Source organism: Odocoileus virginianus, chromosome 12, assembly GCF_023699985.2.
Source record: "Odocoileus virginianus isolate 20LAN1187 ecotype Illinois chromosome 12, Ovbor_1.2, whole genome shotgun sequence".
Taxonomy (NCBI): Eukaryota; Metazoa; Chordata; class Mammalia; order Artiodactyla; family Cervidae; genus Odocoileus; species Odocoileus virginianus.
In genome coordinates this window covers 17247734-17254101 of record NC_069685.1, presented here as the reverse complement: position 1 = coordinate 17254101, position 6368 = coordinate 17247734, and the positions used below count along the sequence as shown (strand labels likewise).

Below are 6368 nucleotides of genomic sequence, written 5' to 3'. Positions count from 1 at the left end.
TATTTACCATTTCTGGTGCTTTTCATCCCTTTGTGTAGTTCTGCATTTCCACCTGATATCATTTGCCTTTGATCTCAAGAACTTCCTTTAATATTTTACATAGCATAAGGTCTGTTGTGACACATTCTCTTGGCTTTTATTTGAAAATGTCCTTATTTTACCTTAAGTTTTGAAAGAAAAGTTTGCTCCACAAAAAAATTCTAGATTGACTTTTTTTTTTCTTTCAGCACTTTAGAGATACTGTCTTGTTTTTTCTGTTTCTGATATATAGTGACAATTCTTTGTTCTTATGTATTTATTGTTTTCTTTTTTTCTGGCTGCTTTTATGAGATTCTCTTCTCACTGGTTTTCAGCAATTGATCATAAAGTGCTTTGATGTTTTTTTTTGTTTATCCTACTTTGGGTTCTTGGAGCTTCTTAGATCTATGATAGTATAGTTTTCATCAAATTTGGAAATATTTGCAGCATTATTTTTTTCAAATACTGCCGTCTCTCAGGGGTACTCCAATTACCTGTATATTGAAGTGAAAGTGAAAGTAGCTCAGTCGTGTCCAACTCTTTGTGATCCCATGGACTGTACAGTGCATGGAATTCTTCAGGCCAGAATACTGGAATGGGTAGCCTTTCCCTTCTGCAGGGGATCTTCCCAACCCAAGAATTGAACCCAGGTCTCACACGTTGCGGGCATATTCTTACCAGCTGAGCCACAAGGGAAGCCCAGGAGTACTGGAGTGGGTAGCCTATCCCTTCTCCAGAGGATCTTCCCAACCCAGGAATCAAACTGGGGTGTCCTGCATTGCAGGTGGATTCTTTACCAATTGAGCTATCAGGGAAGCCGTGTATATTAGAGCAAGTCCTATTGTTCCCCATGAAACGGAAACTCTTGCCTTTTTAATTATGTGTTTTTTTTTTTAAATTGTGCTATTGTTTCAATAGCTTCTATTGCTGGCTTCAAGTTCACCAATCTTCTACAGTATCTAATTTGCTGTTAAGGTTCTACTGTGATTTAAAATCTTTTTCATATATTGTATTTTTCATCTCCAGAAGTTGAATTTCATTTTTCCACATTTCTTCCATTTTTATCAGAATGTTCACATTTAATTGTAAACTGTTGATTATACTCATATAGCTTTTTAAATGTCTTATTGCTAACTCTATGATCTCTGTCATCTCTGGTTCTGTCAACTGATTTTTCTCTTGGTTATGGGTCAGATTTTTCTGAAGTTTCACATCTAGTGATTTTTTTGTATACTGGTCATTGTAAACATTATATTGCTGATTGTCTTGTGTGTATGTATGTAAGTACTGAGTCTTGTTTTGGCAGGAAGTTATTTGTAGATCAGTTTGATCCTTTCAAGGCTTGTTTTTAAATGTTACTAGGTTACGTCTAGAGTAGCTTTTAATCTAGGGCTAATGTAGCCCTACTACTAAAGTATAAGCTTTCAGGTGTCTCTACTTAATTCCTCAGTGTTTAGTGAGGTATTTACTCCAGCTGGTAACTCTGAAGTCATCCAGTCCTTTATGAGCTCTGGGAATTTTTCCATTTATAGCTCCCTGGTAATTGTTCTTTTCTTGGTAGTTGATCTTCGCTTGGCCTTGCAGAGTATTACTCTACACATACTTATTTAGCTTGTGTAGTCACAAGCAGTCAGCCAAAGACTCAAGATTTCTGTAAATCTTCTTGGAGTAAAGAAGATTCTTTTTCTCCATTATTCTGTCAAGCAAATTCCACAAACTGCATCTTTTCAATATCTTTAGTTACATGTATAGGGCCTGTGTGTTATGTGGTAGGTGCTCAACAAAATATTTTTATGCATATATGCACTTGTATTCTTTCTTTTTTTTATTCTTTCATATTGAAAGTTTCCTTTATCAGAGTATATCTCCTTTTTCATTTATTTTTCTTGACTGCACTGGGTCTTCATTGTGGTGCACAGGCTTCTCTAGTTGTGGCATTCGGGCTTAGTTGACCTGCAGCATGTGAGAGATTAGTTTCCCAACCAGGGATTGAAACTGAGTCTTCTGCATTGGAAGGTCAATTCTTAACCACCGGACTACCAGGGAAGTCCCTCCTTTTTCATTTCTAACATTCTCTCTCCTGTGTTAAAATCTTTGCTACTTTTATTTTGCAATATTTACTTTATTGAACATATCAAATAACCAGCTCTTTCCTTTTGTTATCTGTTCTGTATTTCTGGATTCTAATTCACTGCTGTCTACTATTATTATTTTGCCTGCTGTGCCTTAAAACTTTGTGTTTTTCTCATTTAAGATAAGAGGCAGTGTAATGTAGTGGATAAAGGACTGGGTTTGGTTATTGACTTTATCACTTATTAGCTGAGTGAACTTCAGGAAAACACTTAACTCTCCGAGCCTCAGATTCTTTATTGATAAAAAAGGGAGAATGTTACTTGCTTCTACGAGTTAATTTTTATAGAACACAACAGTGTCTGACACATTAAGGACTATATAAGTGATAGGTAAACCATATTTTTACTATGATTTTACTAATATTTACTAATATGACTTACTAATATTTTTCTATATTGGTTAGTATTAAAACATTGATCTGCGATTTTCCTTTATGTACTACTTCAGCTGAATCCTTATGTTGTTTTATTCTTCTCATTGTCATTACTTTATAAACAGTTTGTAAATCAGCGATTGTGATTTTTCTCCTTGAACCAGAATTAGATTTTCCTCTTAGCTTCCAAGTATAGTAGATAAATTTTCTTTTTTCCTTCTACTTAAAGAAAAAAGAAAGAATAGCTTGTTTTTACTGCTTTGGTATCAAACAGTATAACTTAAAATTGAGATTTTTCTGTGTAATTATTTAGAAATAAATGTTTATAAATGTGGACATTAAAAAACTACATCTTCAAGACAGAAAATTTAATTTTAAATCTCCTAGTTACTTAGATCATCTTCAGAATTATCAGTTGCCTTTGTTATATCAAATACAGGGAACGCTATATAATCAAACATTCTAAAGGTGAGGAGGGAGAAAGGGAATGAAATCAAGGAAACAGCAAAGGCCACCATGACTGCATCTTGCATGTCTCCAATACTTTTAAGTCTTGCTTACTCATAATTTGAGTTTATCAAGAAGAATGGCACTGCCACAGGCGCACTCACCTTTAACTTAGCTCCTTGTCTGCTGCCACACTTGAACACATCTAGAATTTCTAGTCTTCTCCCCTGCCCCAACCACAGTGGAGCTATATAGTTAAATTTCATAAACCCTCAATGATCCTATTTATGAATATATAACTTGAAGAATTCTGAAACTCAGTACATTTACCTATAAAATGTTGATGGTAATTTGCTACTTAGATGCTAAAACTAAAATCCTTGTTATTTATAGTGTAGTATCTCTCATAAACCTGGAGAAGGAAATGGCAATCCACTCCAGTATTCTTGCCTGGAAAATCCCATGGACTGAGGATCCTCGTAGGCTACAGTCCGTGGGGTCATGAAGAATCAGACACGACTGAGTGACTTTACTCATTCACTCATCTCTCATCAAATATTTGGGGATACCTATTAACCAGTGATTTGGTAATCTGGTGGAGTCCAACAAGACCGAAGCTATACTTCTCTGGCGAACTGAAATTCTGTCTTTAAGGGACAGATGATTCCTGCTGTCAAATGGGATGGACAGGAAACCAGAATTAGCAGAAAAGCCCTTATATAGGCCAGTGATTCTCAGTGAAAAGTGGGAAAGGGACATAATTCCCCTCAGGGGCATTTGGCAATGTCTAGAGTTGATTTGGATTGTTACAAGCAGGGGTGTGGTACTACTGGCAGGAAGTGGGTAGAAGCCAGGTATGCTACTAAACATCTTATAATGCCCAGGACAGCTGCCCACAACAAGGAGTTATCTGGCTTACAGACAAATACTGCATGATATCACTTACATGTGGAATCCAACAAATAATACAACTGACTGTATATCCAAAACAGAAACAGACTCACAGATATGGAAAACAAACCTGTGGTTACCAAAAGATAGAGGGAAGAGAGGAGGCACAAGTGAGGGACAAATTACTATGTTTATAAGGAGGGATACCTGGAGTACCAGCAGGTGCCTGACAGCCACCCTGCTCGCTATGAGTTCCTGTGGGGTCCCCGGGCCTATGTGGAGACCAGCAAGTGGCAAGTCATGGCATTTCTGCTCAGGGTCACCGAAAGGGCTTTGAGGGCCTTCCCATTCCTGTCTGCAGAGGATGCGGGGGAGGAGGAATAGGGGGCCTAAGCCAGAGCAGCAGCCAGATTGATCCTTCCCTCTGTGATTGAAGAGGGGGTAGTCAGCCTTCTCAGAAGAGAGGGCCCAGGCCAGTTGGGGGAACCAGTGTGTAGCATCTTTCGGTTCCTGTTCTCTGTGATGACATGGGGATTCGTCTCTGTTTTCTTTAGAAATTTTTCAAAGCTTGGTTTCATAGAAGGCTGAAGAAACTTCATTAGCTTTGTTAATGATATTGTCCGAGTGTATTTGTGGTTACCCAGTTCAAAAACAAGAGTTTTGCTGTTTCGTAAAAGATTGGGAAGTTTTCCATTTTTTTTGTGGTCTTGAACAGAATACAATGGAATCGAAATTAGAACTGTTTTGAAAACATGAACTTACACAGCACTAGTATTGAATGGAAAAGAATTAGATAATAAAAGGAATCATTGTGAAAAAAAATAAAATAAACAGTAAGGATATACTGTATAGCACAGTGAAATATAGCCATTATCTTGTAATAACCTATAATAGAGTTTAATCTGCAAAAGTACTAAATCACTATGCTATATTCTTGAAACTAACTTAATACTATAAATCAACCATACTTCAAAAAATTTACAAAAAAACAATTATCTGGCACAAATGTCAGTAATGCCAATAGAGGCAAGCAGGTAAACTCTCTCTTGTCCTCTGTACTCAGGTCTGAACTTAAAAAAGAGTGAAGTTTTCTAGCAGCTACTCCTTGGTTAAGACCAGTTAAAAAATGGCCTCTGCCACAGGGTGGATGCATCTCTTAATAAATAAAAGTTGACCATAAGTAGTTGTATTTTGTACATAAGATTACCCTTATTTTGTTTTTCATATCCAGCTTTTTTCTATTAGAAAAATACTTTTAAATAAGCCTCCTTGCCCTAAACTATGTATAATATTCCAGTTGTACCACTAAAGGATCCAAATTCGGTCTCTTCTCAGCTGTGTAGTAAAATATGAAGGAAAGGAAGGGTCACATGCTTATACTTTCAGGCCAAGTGGTAGTGGTAGCAAGCAGTGAAAAACTCCAAGAACAAATGAATTCTCAGAAAACAGGGCTGCATAATCCATCCACTCTTCCCAACAGTAGCATCTTCTTCAAGAGTCAAACCTGGAGGTTCTGGGATTATTCAATAAAAAAAACAGTGACATACACTTTACTCACATAAGCAATCTCTCAAATTGCAGGCTGGAAATACAAAACTCTTTGTAACAATGTCAAGGGCCTACAGTGATTTTCCCATCTAAGTGGTGCTGAACTGTGTATAACTGGTAAAGGGTGCAAACTGACAATGCTTACACAAGAAATTTCTCCCTAAACTCATTTATTCATCATTTGCTGAGTAACAACGAGCTCTCCATCCATAGTCAAGAGCTGACAATCTAGTTGGAAGGCACAACACGTAACCATGAAACAAACAGCGAAAACAGTATTGTTGAGACCAAAGAGCAATACCCCAAGTGTACTAGATTTAGAATAAATCAAGAAGATTCTGAGCTGAAGTAATCAGGAGTAGCTTCTCAGAGATGAGACTTTTGAACTAGGATATGAAATGTGAACAGGATCTAAAGAAACAGATAAGAAAAAGACCAAGCCAAAAAAATCAGAATACAAAAAATACAGAGCAAGGGTCTTGTGGTGCAAACACACTGATGCTTTTTCACCATCCTTTAAAATTACCTGGTTATCCAGCTTTGAATTCTTCAACTGTTTTTTGTTATTAAATCTTCAGATGCTATCCTTTAAATGGGATAAGTAGAGTAGATTAGAGGCATATTTCCAAGGTTCTCTAATAGTCTCTAGGATTTATCTTTATGGAACTAAAGTCACAGGTAAACAATTAGGATTTTCCAGGCCATGTTCTGGTTTCTCTAACAGGAAACGGATAAGTGTAATTTACTCACCTGGTACACACGTTCAACCAGGTGTGTAACCTTCTTCCCCCTGGCTAACATAACCTGGTATATCAGTAACTGTATAAAGTTTTTCTACCGCAACAGAAATTATTGTCTATTAAAGGCTTTTGCAAATTGCTGCAGCTCGCATGCTCAGCTTTTACTACTAGTTTGCTCTGACCACATTTCCATTTTATGGACTGAAATAAGCAGTTTA

General features: G+C 36.9%; 1 long non-coding RNA gene across 1 annotated transcript; it reads right to left on the bottom strand.

Moving 5' to 3' along the window:
* Positions 1 to 245: 245 nt before the first annotated feature.
* On the bottom strand, positions 246 to 6013 carry LOC139037740 (uncharacterized). The gene is made up of 2 exons (XR_011490625.1): positions 5937 to 6013; positions 246 to 5375 (listed from the first exon to the last, which is right to left on the bottom strand). It is a non-coding gene; the product is annotated as an uncharacterized lncRNA (long non-coding RNA).
* Positions 6014 to 6368: the final 355 nt, after the last annotated feature.